At 52.6% G+C, this 24,318-nt stretch overlaps 1 protein-coding gene across 2 annotated transcripts in view; it reads left to right on the forward strand.

Moving 5' to 3' along the window:
• The window catches only part of GNG7 (G protein subunit gamma 7), a 151,846-nt gene that overhangs the window by 118,938 nt on the left and 8,590 nt on the right, over nt 1-24,318 (forward strand). The window contains exon 4 of one of the 2 annotated variants that reach the window (XM_047777614.1): nt 11,971-12,023. The exons of the other annotated variant lie outside the window; for it this stretch is intronic. The gene's annotated coding sequence lies outside the window, so the exon portion shown is untranslated. The remainder of the gene's footprint in view (nt 1-11,970; nt 12,024-24,318) is intronic. 2 annotated transcript variants of the gene reach the window in all.

The following is a 24,318-nucleotide window of genomic DNA, read 5'->3' on the forward strand; positions in this document are numbered from 1 at the left end:
CCAAGTACCAAGACCAGGTAAAGCAGGGCCCCCCCTCTCGGAAGGCTCCAGGGGAGGGTTCTTCCTGCCTCTTCAGCCTCTGGTGGTTTCCAGCATCCCTGGTGTCCTTGGCTTATAGATGCACCACCCAAGTCGCTGCCTCTGATTTCACTTGGCCTCTCCCTGTATGTGTGTCTCCTCTCCTCATGCAGTCACCAGTCACTGGATTTAGCGACCCCCCCCCCCGCCCCCAACTCCGGTATGACCTCATCTTAACTAATCACATCTTCAGTGACCCGATTTCCAAATAAGGTCCCATTCCCAAGGGTCAGGGGTCAGGACTGGAGTGTGTCTTTGGGGGATATGGTTTAACCCACAGCACTCCTGGCTCTGTGTGCCCTTCGTAGCCACGGGGTGGGTCCCAGAGGGTACCTGGTGCCCATGGTGCTGGGATGTCAACACCCTGGGCTAGAGAGAAGCCAGAGGGCTCTGGGGCTCCCTCCCCGCCTCTGAGGGACTGTGTGCTTCCTAGACATTTCAGGGCCCTGCTCCCTGTCACCCTAGAGTCTTTCTGTGGGGCTCCCCTTACAGCCTCCGGTATGGCCAGTGCTGCCCGGGGGGCCCCCGGCTAATGGCCCAGTAGGGTGCAGGGGGCTTTTATCCGCAGCCTACACTGCTTCTTTTTTTTTTTTTTTTTTGTCTATTTGCTATTTCTTGGGCCGCTCCTGCGGCATATGGAGGTTCCCAGGCTAGAGGTTGAATCAGAGCCGTAGCCACCAGCCTATGCCAGAGCCATAGCAACGTGGGATCTGAGCCGCGTCTGCAACCTACACCACAGCTCACGGCAACGCCCGATCATTAACCCATTGAGCAAGGGCAGGGATCGAACCCGCAGCCTCATGGTTCCTAGTCGGATTCGTTAACCACTGCGCCACGACGGGAACTCCCCACACTGCTTTGTGAACAGAGCCTGAGTCAGCCACACCTGAGCAGGGCCAGAGCCACCTGCACCCCCCAGCATCCTCAGCCCAGGCTTGCATGCTTCCACGCACAGGGCACTTAATCCCGGAGTCCTGAAGGCCTTTGAGCAGCTTCTGCTGTTTGGCGTGGTGACACGGCTGAATCTCAGGGACCCAGGTCCCTGCCACCACCCAAGGTGTAGCCCGGAGTGCACATTTCACATCCCATACCGATGAGATGGGGCTGAGAGCTCCCGGGAGTTCGAAGGAGGATTGCAGGCACTGACACAGGCCTGGCCCATGCAGGGCTCATCATTAATCATAGTGGTCACACATGGAAACTCTCCAGCTCCCTGGACCTTGTCTGTCCCTGAGGGTGCCACACCTCTGCTTTGTGCAGCCTGCACATGTCCCAGGAAGAGACTGCCCAGAGTGAGCAGAGCTAAACACTCGCCCCAGGTGTAGAATTGAAGGGGACACTAGAAAACACTGTCACCGTCGCTATGTTGTAGCCTGATGTAGCAATATGTCCTAAAAATCCAAGTTCATGCCCCAAAAAATCCATGGTGAAGGTTAAAAATTTCAGTTGCAGAGAGGATTGCTTCGCCCTAATCCCAGCCCTATCAGATCCTGTCTCTAATGAAAACCTTGACCTCTGATTCATCATGGATATTTTGCATTCATTTTGACTTTTTAAAGAAATATTGCATGAAATATGTGATCATTGGGAGGTCCCTGGTGGCTCAGTGGGTTAAGGATCCAGTGTTGTTACTGCTTTGGTGAGGGTTCAATCCCTGGCCCAGGAACTTCCACATATCACTGATGCAGTAAAAAAAAAAAAAAAAAAATGTGATCACAGTGACAGTTTTCAGATTTCATGCTTGGGGCCAGTGCCCTGCCATCCACCATACCCCAGCCCAGCCGACAGGAGCAATAATGACCCTGAAGATGATTATTTGAAACCCAATACTTCCCAGTGGTCACCAGTTCCCCCAGCCTCGGTCCTTTCAGGCTCTTGGTTAGAGAAGCACGGGTCCACACCCCATTTTCCTGACAGGGGGGCTAGGGCTCAGTTGCACCAGGTCCCCTGGGACACACACGTGTACAGGGATCACAGCAGAGCCACTGCCACCAGACTCAGGTGTCAGACAGTGGCTCTGGCCTCGTGCTGCAGGATTAGGTCCCTGTGCTGCAGCACCTGCAGACACAAAGCTCCGGCCAGTGACGTCAGCCAGCTCCAGCCAGGCCTGGCTCTGCTCCCTCGCACCCGGCTGGCTGCCACACCACTTCCTGCCGACCCTCCTCGGCAGCCCGACAGATGTTTATCAGGTGCCTCCTGTGAGCCAGGCCCAGCTCCTTCTCTCATTTTGTTCTTGTAGGAGCTCCAGGGAGCAGGTTCTAGGTGGGCAAACTGAGGCTTATCAGCCAAGGAGTCCCTGAGTCAGAGAGGCCCAGGGCTGGTGGACAACAAGGCCAGGGTTCGAGCTCATTTGTCTCCACCCACAAAGCACCTGGTGGTCCGTATTAGTCCGGATTCTCCAGAGAAACAGAACCAAAATGATGTATAAATAGAGAAAGTTAGTTTACGGAATTAAACTAGAGGCTGCCAAGTGGAGACCCAGAGCCTGTCACTGGAGAATTCCCCCCTGCTCAGGAGAGGCCCGGTTTTTGTTCTATTCAGGCCTTCAAGCGACTGCATGAGGCATGCGCCCACATGCATCCCAGAGCGTAGTCCATTTTACTCAGCGTCCACCTGTTTAAGTGGCAGGCTCATCCAGAAACACCCTCACAGAAGCATCCAGAAGAATGTTTGACCATATGCATAACTAGGCAGCCAAACTGGGCATGTAAAATTAACCATCACATGGTCTCCTAGGCTCCGTGGCCACTTGCCCCCCTGGAGAGGACCCCCTCAGTGCCCTCTGGGGCCATCGCTACTTTCCCTGAGAGAGTTAGGTCGGGGATAGCCACGGGAGTTCGGTGAGGTGAGCTGAGGAGGCAGGCTCTGAGAAGCCAGGTGCTCAGAGGTTTGTGCAGGTGTGTCCACAGAGCATGAGTCACAGCAGACAAAAGGTGGACACAACCCCAGTGCCCACCAGTGGATGAGGGATAAATGGTGTGGTCCCTTCACATGCAGGAGCACCACTCAGCCTGAAAAGGAGAGAAGTACCGACAGTTGGTTCCACGTGGATAGACCTTGAGACCACGATGCTCAGTGAGAGAAGCAGACACAGAAGGACATACAGTATGTGATTCCTCTGGCATGAAATGTCCAGAACAGGCAGATCAACAGAGATAGAGTGGGTTCATGGTGTCAGAGGCTGGAGAGGGGGTGGGAGTGACTGTTCATGGTGGGGGCCAGGAGTTTGCCTGGGGCGTCTGCTCCACTCCTTACCCGCTCCATCCCCCTCTCAACAGCTGGAGCAACTTCTGAAAATGTCCTTGAGTCTGTCCCTGCCCTCCTCAAAAACCCGCCAGGGCCCCTGAGCCCTCAGAAAATCAAGTACAAAGTCAAAGCTTGTCACTCACTTCCCTCTGCCTGGAATTCCCCACCCACCCACCCCATCCTGCCTGCTTTGGACTAAATGTTGTGTCCCGCCAACCTCCACACACAGAATGCATGTTGAAGCCCTATTCCCAATGTGACAGTATCAGGAGGTATGGCCTTTGGGAGGTGACTGACTAGGTCATGATGGTGGGCCCCTTGTGAATGGGATCAGTGCCCTTAGAAGGGGCTAAAGCAACCAGAGTTCTCTTTTTCCACCCTCTGACCCCATCCTCTGGCTGGGAGTGTTTCCCAGATCATACAGTGTGCCATCCTGGGCCTCCCTGTGTGGGGTCACATCTTGTATGGGGACCTGTTTTCACCCAGATAATTGGTACACCTGTCTGCCTGCCACTGAACTGTATACTTTAAAATGGTTAAAATGAGGAGTTCCGGAGTTTCCGTCGTGGCGCAGTGGTTAACGAATCCGACTAGGAACCATGAGGTTGCGGGTTCGGTCCCTGCCCTTGCTCAGTGGGTTAACGATCCGGCGTTGCCATGAGCTGTGGTGTAGGTTGCAGACGCGGCTCGGATCCCGCGTTGCTGTGGCTCTGGCATAGGCCGGTGGCTACAGCTCTGATTCAGAACCTCCATATGCCGCGGGAGCGGCCCAAGAAATAGCAACAACAACAACAAAAAAGACAAAAAGACAAAAAAAAAAAAAAGAGGAGTTCCCTGGTGGTGCAGCAGGTTACAGATCTGGTGTTGTCACTGCTGCGGCATAGGTTTGATCCCTGGCTCGGGAACTTCAGCATGCTGTGGACACGCCCCCCCCCCAAAAAAAAGTTAAAGTGGCAAAAGTTATGTCACCTATATATGTTTATCATGATTTTTTAAAATTAATAGTGTAATATACCCCCAAACCATTGAATGAGGCAACACTTTAAATGGCGAATTGCTTGGTTGCTGAATTTATATCTTAGCAAAGCTGTCAAAAAGGAGAAGAGGAGGAGGCAGAGAAGTTGAATCACAGCGATTTGTTTTCTTTCCTGTGTTCCCAACATCCCCGGGCTATGCCAGGGTAGCGGGGACAGATGTTTGCAAGTGTCTAGCAAGGAAGAGTGCAAAACACAGGAATGGAGACCTAGGCTCTATCTCGGCAGGTGGTTGCCGTGACAGAGGCATCGTCCCTGCCATGCCTGGCGTGGGACCCATCTGGGTGCAAGTGGGTGCACTTAGGCACATCTGCAGTAGGTGGTGAAGGCACAGACAGCGAGGGAGGAGACAGGGCTCTGATGAGGCGGGAAAGTCCTGGGCTTTTGCAGTGGGGTTCCAGGTGACTTGTTTGAAAAGGCGCCAAGGAGTGTGGCTGGTGATGAATGGTTTCCTTTCAAAGTGGCTCTTTGGAGTTCCTGTTGTGGCTCAGCGGGTTAAGAACCCGACTGGTATCCATGAAGATGTGGGTTCGATCCCTGGCCTCACTCAGTGGGTTAAGGGTCAGGCATTGCCACAAGGTGTGGCATAGGTCGCAGATGGGGCCCAGATCTGGTGTTGCTGCGGCTGTGGCATAGGCTGGCTCCGACTCGACCCCTAGCCTGGGAACTTCCATATGCTGCAGGTGTGGCCCCTAAAGAAAAAAAAAAAAAAAAGGCTCTTTGGCTTGGAATTGATAGATCAGCAAATCTCTTCCCCTGATGTAGCCCCTTCCCTGACATGACTGGGGAGCCACAGCTGGCCGCCTCCTGGCCCTGTCATTCCCCAGCTGCATGGCCTGGGACTGGCTTCTCCAAGCAGGACACACACTGTACCTTCCTAGAGCAGTCATTCTAGTCAAAGACTTTGGAGTCAGGAGGGAGATGTTATTATGTCTTTTACATCAGTGTTGTATTTTCTATTAATACTCTTTTTACAGTCGCATAACTTAATTCAGGAGTGGCAGGCCCAAGTGACATGACACTGGTGGGAAGAATGAGGGAGCGTCCTGGCAGGCCCCATCAGGCCACATCCCCGTCCATCTCCTGCAGGCTTGGGTCCTCTCTGCAGGTCATGCCCCTCTGCTGTATTAGTTAGTGATGCTGCATAACAAACTACCCCAAGCTCCACCCACTCATCATCTCACAGCGAGTCAGTGGTCCAGGCACAGCCTAACTGTGTCCTCTGCTCCATGTCCCACCAGGCCACCATCCAGGAGTCAGCCGGGCCATGTTCTTGCCCAGAAGCTCACCTGGGGGAGACTCTGCTCCAGGGTCCCTGAGGTATAGGCAGAATTTGTTACCTCGAGGCTGTTACCTTAGGCACTGGGTCCTGGGTGCCTGCTGCCTTTCAGCTGGAGGCTGCCAGCAGCTGCTACAGGTCACCTACTGCTCCTTGCATGTGGGCTTCATCCGGCCAGCAAGGAGGGGCTCCAGGGCAGGGGCAGAGGTCTGGCAGCTCTGCCTGGCTCTCTGAGAACGCACAGTCCTGTGAGGACCCCACAGGGCCCATGCATTAGAGACTTCCTAATGTGCGGTGCCAGCCCAAGCCACCTCTCCTAAGTCCTTCAGGGACCCTGAGAGCCAGGCACCCAGCCCCCCAGCCATGGCTCCCCTTTCTGGCGAGAGCAGCAGGAGACCTTGGTGCTTCCCGGGCAGCCGGGCTTGGCTGCGTTTCTGCATTAACAAGAAAAGGCGTAATGGAATTTGGATGGACGAGAAAGGGGATGTCAGCGTGAGCTGAACCAGACACTCAATCTCATTGTTAGACATTCCGGGCGGGTCAGCGAAACCTCATCTCAGGGCAGAGGCCTCTGGAAGCCAAGATTAACTCACTCTGGCCGGGGGCTTTCTGCACCCCCTCGAGAACCCGGGCCCTGACATCCCTCCTTCCCAACCAATCAGGGGGCTCAGGGCACCCTGGATCATCAGGAGCGGTAGTTCTGCGGTTGGCCTCTGGAAGATTCCACAGGAGACACCACAGTTCCACACGTGCTCCCCTTCTGTGTCCTATGAGGATGCAGCCCAGCAGCACTTTTGTTGAGGCTAAAACCTGCATCTCAGACAAGACCGATGCTTCTCTGCCCCCCTCCACCTCCCACCCCTCGGTGCTGGGCTTGAAGGTCAGGCTTCCAGCCAGGACACACAAAGGTCAGCGCCAAGCCAGGTTTCCATCCAGAAATTTTGATGCTTTGCTGCAGCGCAGGACATCCTGAGCTTTGACTGCAAACCCCTGTGTCCACACCTGGTGAACACCTGGGGCCCCTCAGGAGTTTTGACACTTAGGATGCATGGCCTGAGCCTACAGCAGGTGCCCCAGGAGCCACAGCAGTGGCCTTGGCTCACCCAGGCTTCTACCTTGAAACTGATGGAGCCAAAACAATGTATACATTTCACAGGAAAGAGGCCCCAAACCACTGACACAGCCCAGCCGTCCTCTGTGGGGGGCCATCCTGGGCACTGCGGGGTATCGGGCAGCACCCTTAGCCCCACCCCCTCCATGCCAGGAGCCTCCCCCTGCTGGGAAGACCACAGATGTCCCTAGATTTCACCAGTGCCCCCTCTGCTCTAGAGTCTGGCTCCCCACACCAGGCAGCTCTCTAAAATTGTTCAAGTAATTATACTGTTGGCCCCCTTTTTTTAACATGAAAAATGTCCCTACCCTAGCTAGCCCCTGGGGAGAGCCTCTCTGGGTCTGTTTGGTTCCAGCTCTTTTTAACAACATCACAGGTGGAACAGCAATGCTCAGGAACCACTGGTCACACTGGTGCTGCCATCTTGGCCAGTGACCCAGAGCTCAGAGCAAGAAGCTAGAGCCTGTGACCCAGGCCCGAGGTCCGTCCTCAGCAGCACTGCACCTGATCTGCAGAGTGCGCCATCCCAGGCACATGCCTACCAGTGGCATCCACCATGGACTTCAGGTGTGGCCAGGTCCTCTGCCCCTGGGAGGCCTGTCCTTGGAAAGCGATTCGTCCTGGGGACAGAGTGAATTCCTGGAAGGAGCCTCCTTTGTAAACGCCCTGAACTGCTGTAACCAAACCCTCCCATCCAGATGGTCCCTTGGTGCTCAGCTTCCAGCTGCAGCCCCCAAAGATGCCCACATTCTCTACTTCCAGGTGCTGTGGACGTGTGACCTCATGTGGCAGAGGGACTCTTCAGAGGGGGTTAAGTGAAGGCCCCTGAGATGGAGGTGATCCTGGATTCCCCCGGGGCCCAGTGTCGTCACAAGGTCCTCATAAGAGGGAGGCGGGAGGATCAGAGGCAGAGAGAGACAGGAGATGCCGCGCTGCTGGCTGTGAGGATGGAGGAAGGGATGCAGCACCTCTAGAAGCTGGAAGAGGCAGAAACCAACTCTCCCCTGGAGTCTCCAGAGAGATCGGCCCTGCCCACGCCTGGGTTTAGCCCCATGAGGCCGGAGTCAGACTCCTGTCCTCAGGGCTGTGAAATAATCAATGTGTGGTTTTGAGCCACCAGATTTGTGGGAATTGGTGGCCACAGGAAATGCAGCCCAAGGAAGGTCTGGGGAGCTGTGGGATACCCCAAGGAAGGATTCTGATGCAGCCTGTGCACAGACAGTGGACCAGGAGCTTCTCAGAGGGGGTGACACTTCACAGGGTTTTGCAGGATGTGTAGGAGTTTGTCCAGGTCCAGGTGGGAAGGCCTGGACCTGCCCTCCCTCTCTCACAGCCTCCTGCCCTTTGGCTCTGAGCTACACCCTCACGGGGCCAGGGTGACGGCATTTCCTTGGTGCCGGGAAGCTGAGAACAGGGGTGACCTGATCCACGGGCACTCAGCGCACTGGCCCAGCCTGGTTCCCAGCTTGCACACTCTCACATGACTACAGTCATCCTCTGGGTGGACAGAGAGGGCCCTTTCTTCTGCTCTTGTATCAGCTGCACTGTCACCCTCTGTCACCGCGGCTCATTGTCCTCCCGCCTCCAGGCTTCAGTCGAGGGCGGCCACTTGCCCTGCAGCTCTGTTTTCCCCTTGCTTGTGGGCATCTCATTCATTCTTTTTTTTTTTTTTTTCCTAGCCTTTTCTAAATATAGCTGCCTGGGGACCCAATTTAGCCCGTGTACAAAAGGACCAGCTGACAGGGAGTCACAAGACACTGGTCTCTAGGGGGTACGCGCCTTCTGTTGGGAAACGTCTGCCTGGCAAAGACCCAACTGGTCTTTCACAGCCCCCGCATCCCACCAAAGGTCACGATGCACAAGGTCACAGAAGGCCCTTACATGGCCAGCCCTCTCCACGCCAGGCCAGGGTGACCTTGACCCTGGAGAAGCTCAGGCCCAGAGCCGGGAGCCCAGAGCCCGCCCTGGCTGGGGGTAGGGGGTAGCTCGGCTCCTGGCTTCTGGGGGGCTCTAAGAGATTTTGTCTCCTTTGTAGTAAAGTCCCAATGCCAGTGTGGTGGGAGTGGCCCTTCGCAGGTCCCCTCTCTGTGTGACCCTGCTTGGGGCCAGGGGCAAGACCAGGAGACCATCCCACCCCAGCTGCTGAGGACCCTGCAAGGCACCTGACCCTCCCTCTGAGCCGATCACCCTAACATACAATGCGCATGCATCTCTGCCGAGCTTAGACCAGGGCTCCCCCCTCAGCACCACAGACACTGGTGCCAGGTTGTTCTCTGCAAGAAATCCACAGCCATGGAGTTCCCGTCGTGGCTCAGCAGTTAATGAACCTGACTAGCATCCATGAGGACGTGGGTTCGATCCCTGGCCTCACTCAGGGGTTAAGGATCCAGTGTTGCAGTGAGCTGTGGTGTAGGTTGCAGACACGGCTTGGATCTGGCGTTGCTGTGACTGTGGCGTAGGCTGGTGGCTACAGCTCCGATTCAACCCCTAGCTTGGGAACCTCCATATGTCACGGGTTTGGCCTTAAAAAGGCAAAAAAAGAAAGAAAGGAAAGAAAGGAAGGAAGGAAAGAGAAAGAAAGAAAGAAAGAAAGAAAGAAAGAAAGAAAGAAAGAAAGAAAGAAAGAAAGAAAGAAAGAAAGAAAGAAAGAAGAAAGAAAAGAGAAAGAGAGAAGAAAGAAAGAGAGAGAGAGAGAGAGAGAAGAAGAAGAAGAAGAAGGAAGAAGGAAGGAAGGAAGAAGAAGAAAGAAAGAAAGAAGAAAGAAAGAAAGAAAGAAAGAAAGAAAGAAAGAAAGAAAGAAAGAAAGAAAGAAAGAAAGAAAAGAAAAGGTCCACAGCCATGACGGTGCACACTGGTGCAGCCATCAGCCAGCCAGCTCCCCAGCCCTGCAAGAGGGTGGCTTATTCTCAGCAGAAGCCTGGATCCTGCTTTCCCAAACCTCATCTCATTCTGTTTTGCTTTGGGATTTTTTTTCCTCTTTAACACAGCAGCCCGCCCGCCTCCTCTGCTTCTGAACGCTGTGTACCAGGAGCGGGAGCAGTTCTTTAGCCCCGGTGGGGAAGAGCCTGCTTTCCCACCCCTGCTTTGTTTGTCCTCCTATCAAATCTGGCTGGAGGTTTGTGTTTGGGAGGGTTTTGTGTTTTTTCCTTCCTCTTTAATGTCAGGCGGGGATGAGGGTCAGACTGCCGGGCCCTGGGAGGAAAGAATTCAGAAGCTCGGTGAGCTGTAAAGCTACCGGTTCCGGAAGTTTTAAAGCAAAATGAAGGCTGTTTCTGTTCTCTCTGAGGACAAGCAGTCTCTGCCGCCTGCCTGCCTCCCCTCCACACACACACCCCCACCCCTTCCCAAGAGCAGAGCTCTGCAGGCCCAGGACAAGGCTGGGGACAACAGGGACGCTGGCTCCTGCTGCCCAACACCGCCTCCCTCCGCAAGGCCACCTTCCTCAGGTTCTGACTCACCCAGCTCACTGGCCATACGAGCCCCAGCTGCCTGGATGAGGAGGCTGGGAGGAGGATTTCAGAACTGCCTGGAAGCAGCCAGGCTCTGAGCTGGGATTCACCAAGGCCGACTTCCTGTGCCATCAGGAGATGACATGTGTGTGGTGCTCATGTCCTGGAGCAGGGTGGCCTGCTGATGGAGAAGCCTCCAGGAACACCTCTGGTTTGCACACTTTACCTGCACCTCAGGGCTGGTGCAAAAGAGAAGGGCAGCCGCTCAGTGTCCTGTCCATGCCCAGCGGGAAGAGTGGATGCCAGCCCCACAACCAGCATCTAGCATAGAAAGTGCTAGAAAAAAGCAGGCTGACAGTCAGAAGACCCCACTCAGGCCCCCCTGGCCAGCACATCAGCTCTCCAGGCCACCTAACAAGCTATCGAGTCCAGCTTATGGTTCTGGGAGTCAGTGGTCAAGCCGAGGTATGGCCACCCTCTCTGCTCAGGGCCTCACCAGGCTGCAGTCGAAAGCCTCATCTGGAGCTCATTTTGGTTGTTCCAGAATTCAGTTCCTTGCAGCCGTAGCACTGGGCTTCCCCTTCCCTTGCAACCTCCTCCATTTCTTATCACCTAGCCACCTCCATCTTCAGAGCTAGCAACAAGGGCTCTCCCTCACGTGGGATCCCTTCACCCTTGTTCCCCTGATTAGAGTAGGCCCACCAAGGACAGCCCCTATCATGGACGCAAGGTGGCCCCAGAGCCGTGTCCCCTAGTATTCTCGGGTGCTGCACACTTAGAGGGGGGATGGCACAAGGTCACTGGGCGTCATCGTAGAGGTGTGGACAGACCCCTCGAGCCCCTTGCTAGGTTGCTGGTGAAGGTGGGGTGTGTGACAAAGGCTTCATAATTGCCAGCCAGTCCCCCAGGTGCGGCCCAGGGGGGTCACTCCAGGTCACAGGTGGGGGGGCGGGGGCATTAGCCCTGACTCAGGGTAGGCCCTGAAACCAGCACCACACACCAGAAATAAAACCTTCATTCCCATGTCTCATGAGCCTCCCTGTTGTCATTAATGGCAAAATTCAGGACAGAGGCATTGACATGAGGGCTCTGTCAAGGGATTCTAATCCAGTGCTTCTCAACTGAGGGGTGGTCCTGCCCCCTGGAGACATGGGGCTATGTCTGGGGACACCTGTGGTTGTCACAACTAAGGGGTTTCTGGCATGGGGAGGGCAGGGATGCTGCTCTGCCTCCCATAGTGAATGACCCGCACCAGTGTCAGCAGGGCTGTAGGGGGACAGGGGGAGGACAGACCCTGGACTAGTTCATCCTCCTCAGGACAGTAGGTGGCCTTTTGGGGACATTCTCTCTCTCTGAGAGCCAGGGCTCCCACCTCACCTCATCCCAGGCCTGGTAGCTCATGCTGCTTCTAGACGTTGTATCTCTGAGATGCAGAACAGAGGAGCAGCGGGCTAGGGGGAGAACAGAGTCCTGAACCCCCTGTTTCCAATCCTCCAGCACTACGTGACCCGCTTTTCCATGAACGGAGCAGTTAGCCTAGGTCTCGCCTAGAACCTCCCTGGGGGAAGAGGTGCAGCCGTGGCTTCCCAGGAACCAGCTGCTCTGCAGGTCCACATTCTGCAGGTTGTGGAATTGACAGCCTGGCCGGCTGGGGCGGCGTCCTCAGGAGCTCCCTCTAGGGCCACCAGAACCAGAAGCCGCTCCTCGAAGGCCCTGCTCCCCTCGCCTCTGCCCCGCCAGCCACATTTTTCACATTCTTTTCCTTCTACGCAGCCTGAAGCAGCCAACTTTCAGAGGCTTCCACTGGCATCCTGTCCTCTCTTCTGGTGAGGAGGCAGCACTGGTGGCCGGTGTCGTTTCTCAGGCAGGCCGAGCGGCACCCTCCCAGCTATGCAAGCTATGTGTGGAATTCAAAGCCATTGCAGGCATGGCATTCTCGCTGTCACTGCTTCCTGAGCAGCCGGAAAGCACCTCCAGTGCTGAGATGGCATCGCAGGCTGAGCAGGGGGCATGTCTGCTGGGGCCTCTGTGTCTGCCTGCCAGAGATGCCCTGCGGGATGGGGTGTCCTCCCTGGCCGCCTGGGCTACGTGCCCATCCCACTCTCCCATCTGCCCTGCGGCTCAGCCTCGGGGCCCCAGGCTGGCTGGCTGCTTCTTGGCTTTGCCTCCAACAAGGTCTCGGGTCCCTGTCTGCCATGTGTTCCACCCCCCACCCCGCCACAAGAGCGATCCGGACACATAGTCATGCCAGGCATCCTGGCAGACCCAGAGTAGAAAGCCACCTTAGAGCCCACAGTGCCTGGCCTGCCTGAGGGAGTGCCCATTACCCCATCTAACCCACCCAGCCAGAAGGAAGCAGACATGACTGCCAGGAAACACCAGCCAGCAGTAGCAAAGGAATAGAGACATGATAAGTCCTCCTGGGGGGTGGGGAGGGGCTGTCCTCCATGGGGGCAGAGGTGATTATGCAGGGTCCTCCCAGGAGCACACACGTGTAGCCCTGTTGGAAGCTGACGGGACAGCCTGCTCATGTCCTGGGAGAAAGTGCAGAGTTCCTTCTTTGGCACAGTGGGTTAAGGAGCCGGTGTTGCTACAGCTGCAGTGTAGTTCACAGATGCAGCTTAAATTTGATCCCTGACCTGGGAACTTCTGTATGCCGTGGGTGTGGCTGAAAAAGATTAAAAAAAAAAAAAAAAGGACTGGAACTCCAAGATCCCCAGCATCACTTACAAACCATAACCAGACAGGAGGCACTCAGGGTTTTCTCTGACGCTGGTGGCCACTCAGGCCTGCCCCAGGCCCAGTGCTGGTGTCACTGATGTCCCCAGTGTTCTGCCCTCGTCCTTCCTCAAAAAAAGAAGCATCACCCCCCAGTGTGTGGAGACCCTCAGACCTGGGTCCCCCCATGTCTATACTCTGCCAAATGCACTGGGCCATGGACGATACGGGGACCGTGCCCCGCTGGTATTTGTCTTTCTCTTTCTGACTGACTTCACTTAGTATGAGAGTCTCTAGTTCCATTCATGTTGCTGCAAATGGCATTATTTTCTTTTTTATGGCTAAGTAATATTCCGTTGTGTATATATACCACATCTTAATCCATTCATCTGTCGATGGACATTTGCTGATTGTTGTTTCCATGCCTTGGCTATTGTTTATAGTGATGCAATGAACATAGGGGTGCATGTATCTTTTTCAATGAAAGTTTTGTCTGGTTACATGCCCAGGAGTGGGATTGCTGGGTCATATGGTAGTTCTATATTTAAAGTTTCTATATTTTTCTGAGATATCTCCATACTGTTTTCCATAGTGGTTGTATGCACTTTCCTTCTGATTAGGAAAATATATAGCTTCTACTTCAACACCAAGATGAGGGCTTTTCTTTTTCTTCCTTTTCTTTTCTTTTTTTTTTTTCCTTTTCTTTTCTTTTTTTCTTTTTAGGGCCGAACCCACAGCATATGGAAGTTCTGAGGCTGGGGTCAAATTGGAGCTGCAGCTGCCAGACTACATCACAGCCACAGGAACACGGGATCCAGGCCTTGTCTGCGACCTATGCCACAGCTCACAGCAACACCAGATCCTTAACCCACCGAGGGAGGCCAGGGATTGAACTCACATCCTCATGGATACTAGTCAGGTTTGTTACTGCTGAGCCACAACAGGAACTCCCTCTTTCTTTCTTTTTTTTTTTTTTTTACAAAATATTTACTTAAAAATGTCATTCCAGGGAGTTCCCGTCATGGCCCAGCAGAAACGAATCCAACTAGGAACCATGATGTTGCAGGTTCAATCCCTGGCCTCACCCAGTGGGTTAAAGGATCTGGTGTTGCCGTGAACTCTGGTGTAGGTCACAGATGCGGCTTGGATCTGGCATGGCTGTGGTCAGCAACAGCAGCTCCTGTTGGACTCCTAGCCTGGGAACCTTCATACGCCGCCAGTGTGGCCCTAAAAAGCCAAAAAAAAAAAAAGTCATTCCATGCATATGATGAAATATCACTCAGCCATGAAAAGGAGAGAAGCATCAACATTTGCTACCATATGGATGGACCTTGAGACCACAATGCTCAGTGAGAGAAGCAGACACAGAAGGATACAGATTGTGTGATTCCGTGGATGTGAAATATCCTATTTCTCTTTAAAATTTCAACTTGAGATGGTTTTAGGCAGAGCAGTCACACTGTGATGATGCTTCAGGGGGCCAGAGTGGAAGATATTTCTGAGAAAAACATCCTGAGAAAAAGATATCATAAGGAACTGCCAGCCCTTGGGAGAGGCAGGCAGACAGGTGTACCAATCACCGGGGTGAACACAGGTCCCCATACAAGATGTGACCCCACGCAGAGAGGCCCAGGAGGGTGCGTTGCATGACCTGGGGAGCACTCCTACCCAGGGGGTGGAAAAAGAGAACTCTGGTTGCTTCAGCCCCTTCTAAGGGCACTGATCCCATTTATGAGGGTTCACACTCATGACCTAGTCAGTCACCTCCCAAAGGCCATACCTCCTGATACCGTCACACTGGGAATAGGGCTTCATCATGCATTCTGTGTGTGGGGGTTGGCGGGACACAACATTTAGTCCAAAGCAGGCAGGCTGGTGGGGGGGCGGAATTCCAGGAAGAGGAAAGTGAGTGACTGAGTGACAAGCTTTGACTTTGTACTTGATTTTCTGAGGGCTCAGGGGCCCTGGGGAGTTTCTGAGTAGGGCAGGGACAGATTCAAAGATGTTTTCAGGTGTTGCTCCAGCTGTTGAGAGGAGGGATGGAGGGGGTGGGGAGGGGGCAAAGGAGTCTGTCTGGGGCTGCTGAGGGTCCTTCTGGGGCAGTAGAGGGAGGGGTCAGCTAGACCGAGAAGTCTCCAGGGATGGCTGGCCTGGTCCCCATCACTCTAGCTCTGGACCCATCGCAGCAGATGGAGACATATGTATCTTTGTTTTAGATGCTGACTTCATTTTTTCTGTGTGAAAAATCACACAGTTCAAATGAGCCACCTCCCAAAGTAGTACTAGGGACTCCAACCCCTGGAACCCAGTAACCAAAATGCCATATTTTGCCTTTAATAAGGCAGATCTGCTGATGACGGAGTCTTTCCATTTGTCTGAAAATGTCTTTCTTTTACCCTAATTCTTGACGGTTATTTTCACCAAGTCTAGAATTTTCAATGGGTCTGTCGAAATGTTCATCCTTTTCTCTCCTGCAGCTTGTGTTTGTTTGTTTTATAGTGAACTGATTTTATTAAGGTCTAATTCTTCTTCTGTAAAATGAACCGATCTTACACATATAGTTTGATGAATTTTGACAAATCTATAACCTGTGTACACCAACACCTCAGTCAAGATAGAGAATATTTCTAATGTCTGTCCTTCACTTGACAGAGTGTTTTTTTTTGGCTGTGCCTGAGGCATGCAGACGTTCTGGCCAGGGATTGAACCTGCACCTCAGCAGTGGCAACACCAGATCCTTGCGTTACCACTGTTTGTTTATCCATTCTCCTATTACTCCTGTTAGGGGCATTTGGGTTACTTCCAATTTTTGCTGTTTTAACTGCAGACATATGAACATCTTGTACAAGTCATTTTGTGGAAATGTTTTTATTTATCTTGGATGAATCCCTAAGAGAGGAATTACGAGGTCATAGGTTAAGTATGTGTTTAACCTCATAAGAATCTGCTAACCCATTTTCCAGAGTGGTAGTACTGCGGTACACTCCCGTCAGTAATGTGAAACTTCCAGTGTTTCCACATCCTCATATCAGTCTTCTAGATTTTTGCCACTCTAGTGGTTTTGAAGCAGTCTTTGATGATTTTCCCATGTACTTCCCCTGATAACTAGTCATTGAGAAACTTTTCTTTCTTTCTTTTTATTTATTTATTTATTTATTTATTTATTTTTGTCTCTTTACGGCCATACCCACAGCATATGGAGGTCAAATCAGAGCTGTAGCCACTGGCCTACACCACAGGCACAGCAATGCAGCATCCTAGCCACATCAGCAACCTACACCACAGCTCAGGCAATGCTAAATCCTTAACCCACTGAGCGAGACCAGGGATCGAACCTTCGTCCATGTGGATGCTAGTCAGAGTGGTTTCCACTGAGCCATGAAAGGAAGTCTTAGAACTTTTTCTTGTGCTCATTGGCCATTTCTCTGTTAGTTTCTAAAATATTTTTCCTGGAGTTCCCTTCGTGGCGTAGTGGTTAACAGATCCCGAGTTGCTGTGGCTCTGGTGTAGGCCAGTGGCTACAGCTCCGATTAGACCCCTAGCCTGGGAACCGCCATATGCCGCAGGAGAGGCTCAAGAAAAGGCAAAAAGACCAAAAAAAAAAAAAGTCAAAAAAATAAAATATTTTTCCTGCAGATTCTAGGGTTCTTACATCTGTGGCTTAGAGTCCCTTTTTTTTTAATTTTTTTTTTTTTTTGGTCTTTTTGCCATTTCTTGGGCCACTCCTGCGCCATATGGAGGTTCCCAGGCTAGGAGTTGAATCGGAGCTATAGCCACCAGCCTACACCAGAGACACAGCAACTCGGGATCTGAGCCACGTCTGCGACCTACACCACAGCTCACGGCAACACCAGATCCTTAACACACTGAGCAAGGCAGGGATCGAACCCGCCATCTCATGGTTCCTAGTTAGATTTAGAGTCCTTTTTTGATCAGTTTTGGGAAATTATCAGTCACCATCTCTTCGAAGATTGCTTCGGCTTCATTCTCTCTCTCCTCCTTCCAGAGGTCCAGTTACGTGTGGATCAGACCGTGTAATCCACTGCATCTTTGACCTTGTCTCCTGTGATTTCTTTCCCTTTGTGTCTCCATGCTTCATTCTGGATATTTCCTATCTTCTAGTTCACTGATTTTCTCTTTAATTACCTCCAATGATACTACTTCTTCCATTGTGTTCATTTCAGATATTGTCAGTTTCCACATGTCCATTGATTCTTTTTCTGTGGTTTCCAATTCACTGCTAAAATTCCAATCTTACCTATTAATCCCCGAACATAATGAATGTAGTTTTGTTTTGTTTTGTTTTGTTTTTTTGTCTTTTTGCCATTTCTTGGGCCGCTCCCGCAGCAAATGGAGGTTCCCAGGCTAGGGGTCTAATTGGAGCTGTAGCCACTGGCCTATGCCAGAGCCACAGCAATGTGGGATCTGAGCCACGTCTGCGACCTACACCACAGCTCATGGCAACGCCAGATCCTTAACCCACTGAGCAAGGGCAGGGATCGAACCCACAACCTCAAGGTTCCTAGTCGGATTTGTTAACCACTGAGCCACAATGGGAACTCCTGAACGTAGTTATTTTAAGAATGTGTCGCTTCCAGTGTATGGAACCCCTGTGAGCCTTTTTGTATTGCCTGTTGCTCCTACTGATTTTTGTTCACATGGTCCTGTCTTCTTGTATGCCTGGTCATTTCTGATTGTGTGCTAGATATTGTGATTGCTGACTTGTTTGTGGAAATAATTTGAAGCCTAAGGTACTGTTGTTCTCCAACAGAAAGGATTCACATATGTTTACTTCTGTCCAGCACCTAGGGCTGCTAGCAATCTAAGGTTGCCTCAGTTCAGTATCAGGGACTGAGGTTATGCCGAACTCAGAGGCAGTAGCTGTGAGGGTCTTTCTGCTTCCTATGGACCCTTTTCTTAGAAGGCTTTTGTCCCTGCTTATACTAAGTGCTTTTATCTCTGGTTATACTAAGGGAGAGCACCTCAATCTCTCTCTTCTTAGGAGGCCCTGGACCTCCACCTCTGCACCCCTAGCCTTGTGAGGCCAATAGAGGTATCACTCAGCCCCTTAGCAAACCCTCCCTGCCAAGAAAAAGTAGCTCCAAAACCAGACCTCTGGGCTTCCATCCTCCCCTAGCTCCTGGATGGAAGTCCTTCACTATCTTACTAGCCCTCTAGTGCCTTCAAGTTTCTCTATTCTGTGCAGCTTTACCAGTTGCCCTCAGCAGGAGAGCCTGTCCACACAAGCTGGCCCACAATCATATGAGCAAAATCTGCAGGTAGAGATTTTTATCCAAAGTCCAGGGGGCTGAGGAGGGGGCCACTGATGTAGGTCATCGTGATCTCAGAACCGCAGGAGGACAGATGGGAATCCACTCTCCTCTCCGGGTTAAGGAGGCTGAGCTGAGACTGAAGGCAGAGCCAGGTGTAAATGCACATTGTATCTTCAGGAACTGGTGGCCTTTGTCCCTTGGGAGGAGGCCCTGCTTCTCCCTGAGACCCATGACTTCTGTGGACTCAGCAGGCAAGTTACACAACGGAGGGTCACCCGATGCTAATCGTGTCCAAAACCAGCACGAAAGTGACTGAGCATGACCGGCATCAGGGACTCTCGGGGCTCAGAGCCCAGCCGAAAGAAGCTCAGCCTCAGCTCTGTTTCAGGCTCAGTAGGGGAGGGGCCTGCACAGGTCAGATCAGAGGGCAAGAAAATGGACCATTTCAGGTCTCTCCAGCTCTGGCTCTGTTTCATCCACCCCTAGTTGCAATACGATCCACTTCAAACTGGATCTCCCCTGGGCCAGGTGGGCTTGGTGACAACCTGCCCTGCCCAAGCCCCTGGGCAGGTGAGGGGCGAGGCCACCTCAGAGCCAGCAAACTTGGAGTGGAACGAGATTTCTCAATAGCTTCCAACAAACCGGCCCATCCACGTTCACTGGGCACAGAAAGTCCAGGTCACCTCGTCTCTCATTCTGGCTCACCAGCAACTGTGTTTACATTACGCAATTGCTACGGGTTCCTGAAAGAGGGCCCTCCCCATGGCTGCCAGCCTCTGGGGTCCCTGTTCTCCTGCACAGGAGCTTGGGGACCTAGAGGTTCACTAGGCCCTGCTCTGAGAGGGAGTGTCGCTCTGATCAGTGAACAGAGCTCCCAGAGCTCAGAGCAGGGAGATAACTTTCCCCAAGCCACACGCAGCTTTGGGAGCTGGGGCAGAATTCAGGTCTGCCACTTTCCACAGGGCTCCGCCTCCTGTGCTTTCCCCCAGGGCCTGTGCTCTTGCCTCCAAGTGTGTTGTTGACTGAGTTTGAGGGAAGCCCTGGCCCCATGTGACTTCTGCCAGTCACAAAGGTCATTGGAAGTTAAGAAATTTAAACCCCTTTTGGGAGTTCCCATCATGGCTCAGTGGTTAACAAATCCAACTAGGAACCATGAGGTTGCCCTTGCTCATTGGGTTAAGGATCCGGCGTTGCTGTGAGCTGTGGTGTACATCTCACACGTGGCTCGGATCCCATGTTGCTGTGGCTCTGGTGTAGGCCAGCGGCTACAGCTCCGATTAGACCCCTAGCCTGGGAACCTCCATACGCCACGGGTACAGCCCTAGAAAAGACAAAGAAAAAAGAAAGAAATTTAAACCCCTTTTGAAACAAACTTCTATTTCAGTCAGTACCATTCAGTTCAAACTGAACCATTTCAGTTCCAAAAAGCTGTTTGCCTTTTACCTAAATGAACCTCTTTTGGCTGCAAGGTTTCTTCTGATGAGAGAGTTTCATAAAAGCTTTAGATCCTGCTTCCTGGGGACACTGGGCACTGTCTGGTGACATCTGTGGTTGTCACAACTGAGGGTGCTCCTGGCACAGAGTGCTTGGGAGCCAGGATGCTGCTCAAACCCCTGCAGTGCTCAGGACAGCCCCACAGAGAATGATCCAGCCGCAAATGTCAGTGGGGGTGGTCTCAGTGGCTTGGGGGCAGGTCTGCTGGCGAGTGGCCTGGCTCTGTCGGAGGTACAGCAGGGAGCAACCTGGCTCTCAGTCAGGGACAATGGCCGTGACAGGCGATGTTTAGACCAGACCTTCATGGAGGGATGTGTGATGACTGAAATCGCTTCTGCACAAATGAGTCGTGGAAGGGCTGGTAGAGCCTGAGCATAGCACAGCATCAGGCCATTTCCAGGGTCCCAGTTTAATATTGTCCCACAGTCACTTAAGATGTCACCATCCCGGGAGGCAGGGAGAAGGGTGCACGGGACTCTCTGTACTATTTTTGCAACTGCCTGCCTGTGATTATTTCAAAATACAAAATAGTGAATTGATTTTGGAAATTGTTTGAAAATGTTTAACCTGTAAAGTTAAATATACACCTCTCCTAGTGGCCAGAAGTCCCACGCCCAGGAGTTTACCCAGGAAAAATGGAAATAGGTTCTACAAAAACCTGTACATCAATGATCACCACAGCTTTCCTGATAATGTATTGGCTATAGTAGGACTGTTGGCGTATATAAGCTCTCATCAACTGCACATCCAAAAGCAAGGATTTTCCTGGATGCAAACTGACCTTAATGGAAATCATTTCATTAAAGGAAATCGTAAGAACAATCACTAACCAGACTGTCACTTCGAGGTTCCCTTTCTGCCTTTATCCATGTATATTTTAATATAGTGGTAAATAACGGTACATCCTCACTTCATACATATCCCTTTTTTTTTTTTTTTCCATGTAACAGCTCCCGTCTCCACATCTTCAGGTACCATTTATAACAGTGGCCTAAGGCTCCACCAGGAAAACACCCCATTGAATCCATCATTCCCCCATTGCAGAACATGTACTTTCATTCTAACCTTTCACTATTATAAATAACACTGTTGTAAACACCTTCTATATACAACTTTTTATTTCTTTTGGTTTTTACCCTTGGGATAAATGCCCCAGCAAGGGATTTGAGGGGATGTAGCTCTTTTTTTTTTTTTGTCTTTTTTCTTATTATTGCCCCACTCTTGGCACATGGAGCTTCCCAGGCTAGAGGTCAAGTTGGAGCTACAGCTGCCAACCTAAACCACAGCCACAGCAATGAAGGATCCAAGCCGCATCTGCGACCTACACCACAGCTCATGGCCACGCCAGATCTTAAACCCACTGAGTGAGGCCAGGGATTGAACCTGCGTCCTCATGGATGCTAGTTGGGTTTGCTAACCACTGAGCCACGACAGGAACTCCCAGCCTTGTAGCTCTTGATGTCCAGTTTGTGAGACTGAGGTCGGCTGACAAGACCAGAGCGTTGGGGATGAGCATATTCCTGTCTCCATCAGGTGCCACTCTTTCTGTGGCTTCCTGGTGTCCCACGTAAACAAAGTGGTGGCAGTTCATGATTCCTCCAGCCTACTTCCCTCCATTGCTTCATTCACTTTGTGTTTTACCAGTTAGATCACTTCTTACATGAATTACTCAAGTGAGTCCATTCCTAATATTTCATTGGGACCCAGCTAAGGTACCATTAACATGATAAAGAGGCCACCTTCTAGCTTATCACTGCCATGAATTTTCCTAGTCACTGGTCTGGGGGTTATAGTTTTATCAATTTGCCATGAAGAAGTTGTAGATATTTGTATATGATCATAGCTTTTGAGCCTCTCCCCTTGTTCTGTTGCTTCAGTTGATAGAACGTAATTTCTCCGTAGCAGAGAATCATTACCCTGTACATTTTCACCAACCTGTGAATATTTTCTTTTTCATTCTATGGCTTTTTATACAGAATCTCTTTGGTTATGAAAACGAGGCCTCATCTAACCCAGAGGTTCCTGCCACCAAGGGACACAGGGCCATGACTGGGACGTTGGTGGTTATCACAACTAGGGTGGGGGAGTATTCCTGGCATTGAGTAGGTGGGGGCTGGGGAGGCTGCTGCACACGCCCAGTGTTCTGGACAGCCCCACGGAGAGTGACCCGCCGCAGTGCCAGCAGTGCGTCAGGGGTGAGCCCCTGTTCTAAGGAAGGGCCATCCCCGAGTCCACCGTCGAGAACAGCACTCTCCCCGGCTGTATTTAATTCTCATTTGCACTGGGGCCTGATACCTCAGCCCAGATCTGTAACATGTGGGTAATGACCCTCCCTTCATAATCAGCACAGCTCCCCAGGTGTCCCCTGTGCACTGGCCTTCCCGGTCCTTGCCTTTCAGCCATGTGCCTCTGATTTTTCTGCGGGCACCAGCCTGAACCCGGTGACTTCCTAGCCCTTTCCTGGGATGCCAGCCAGGGCCTGGTGGCCTCTGTTAAGGTTCTATTTTTAGGCAAACCTCACCCCAAGTCGTGACCCCAGCCTCACCAGGCTTCAACTGGCCTCTCCACAGAGGCTGAACCCACAATCGGGAGACTGACCACTCTCTGCAGTTCCGACCGCCTCACCCCCGACTCCTGGAGCCACCTGCTCCCGCTCTCTCCCCTGAGCTTCCCAGGGCCCTGCCTGGTTCCAGGGCCTTTTAAGGCTCCACCAGCCTGGGCAGGCCCAGCCAGGTCGGTGCCCGCAGCTGTCACATGCCTCTGGTGGAGAAGCAGCTGGTGAGGCCTGTGCCTGGGCTGACTCAGCACCACCGCCGCCCATCCTGTGGGACTTGACCTGATCCTGGGGGGCACACTGGCCTGTGAGGCTGCGACTGGCGGCAACACCTGCCAGGACCAGGGCTTCAGTGTGCGGCCTAGGCTGCCGTACAGAGTCTGTCTGGTCCTGGCGGCTCAGCCACTCATGCACGTGCACACATGCACACAGATATATACACACTGATGTACACACGTGTGCATGCACTCACACTCACACTTGCACATACACATAAACATACCTACGTGTGTACACTCACACACACACCCCACTGCAGCTGCCTCTGGCCGTCGGAGTTGTAACCCAGCCCAGACAGAGCCTCTCAGGGCCCTGTGCCAGACAGAAAGCCCGCAGTGCAGAGCTTAGGACAGAGACCATGGTTGGAGGTGGCCCCATGAGGTGGCCAGGGCTCCTGGGGTCCTGGTGGCCACTCCAAGTGTGGGTGCTGAGCAGGACTCCCCAGCATTCCAAGGAAAACATACCATGGGGCCACCCATTTGTTCTCTGCAAGCGTCTATATTTAGCGCTGAGTAATTTAGGTATTTTTAAGCCGAACCAAGGGCGGTTTTCCCTGAGTTGGATATTTTGTGGCCGCTTTGAAGCTGTCTACTGAATCAGAGCCCTCTGGAAGCCCACACGTGGGCCCTGTGCGCCCAGAGCAGACACATGCGGGACTTTTCTGACCCAGAAAGGGCCCTGGGTGTCTGGCGGGAAGGCAGAGAGCCAGCCATGTGGCAGGGATCTTTTTTAATGGAAACTTGGATGGCGATCCCTGTAGATACACCCGCAGTTGTACCAAATCACAGAAAGCCCCTGCATGCTTCACCCGGTTTCCCCCGGTGGCCGCAATGTCCCAGTGCAAGCAGGGTCACAGCCGGGGTGGGGCGACCACCCACCTGACACAGATTCCCGCAGCTGTGCTTGGGTGTATATTACATCTCTGCAAGTTTATCCCTGTGCAGACTCGTGAACCTACCACCACAGTCACTTCCTGCAGCACGAGGACCCTGGTACCCACCTTTCCATCCAGGCCCCTCCCAGGCCACCCCCTGCAACCATCTCCGTGACCTTGTCATCTCGGAGATGTCCTGCACATGGAACCATACTGCTGGTGACTCTGGGGACTGGCCTTTTCACTTGACACAATTCCCTGGAGGTCCATCCAAGACATGCCAGGCCAGAGTACATTCCTTTTTATTGCCAAGTAGATTTTTTGAAAACATGAAAGTGTTACTGTTTTGCAGCTACCCATTTCTCCTGATGGGCGCAGACAGAGGTACAGTGTAGCATGACAGAAGCACAGAGTGCTACTGAATGACTGGGTAAATGTCAGCCTTGCCAGGTGGCTCCCCGGACCTCTGAACTTGGGCTCTGCACCCCAGACCCCAAGCTAACACCATGAGGGTCCCACTGGAAGCTTTCTCAACCCAGGCACTGTGCACACTGGGGCCAAGTCATTCTTTGGCCCCCATCTCAATGCCAGGAGACCCTCCCCCTGTTGTGACCACAGAGGTCCCCAGACGTCACCCAGTGTCCGCTGGGGGCAGTATGTCCCCGGGTGAGACCCCAGGGTTAGGGATTCCACTGACCCCAGTACACTGGGTTCCACAACCCTCTGACCCCTGAGGTCCTAGGATTCAGCACACATTTAAATACACACCTGAGTGGGAGGGAGGGGAGGTGACTCACAGATGCTGGGGGCCACCCTGGTCTACACTGTCTGACCCACCAGGGCTTTGTTCCGGGGTGTAGTGTGAGCAGGGATCAGGTTCAGCGTCTTAGCCTTGGCACTGTCAACATTTGGGGCTGGGTCATTCTCTA

The sequence above is a fragment of the Phacochoerus africanus genome, chromosome 4 (genome assembly GCF_016906955.1).
Source record: "Phacochoerus africanus isolate WHEZ1 chromosome 4, ROS_Pafr_v1, whole genome shotgun sequence".
NCBI classification, from domain to species: Eukaryota; Metazoa; Chordata; class Mammalia; order Artiodactyla; family Suidae; genus Phacochoerus; species Phacochoerus africanus.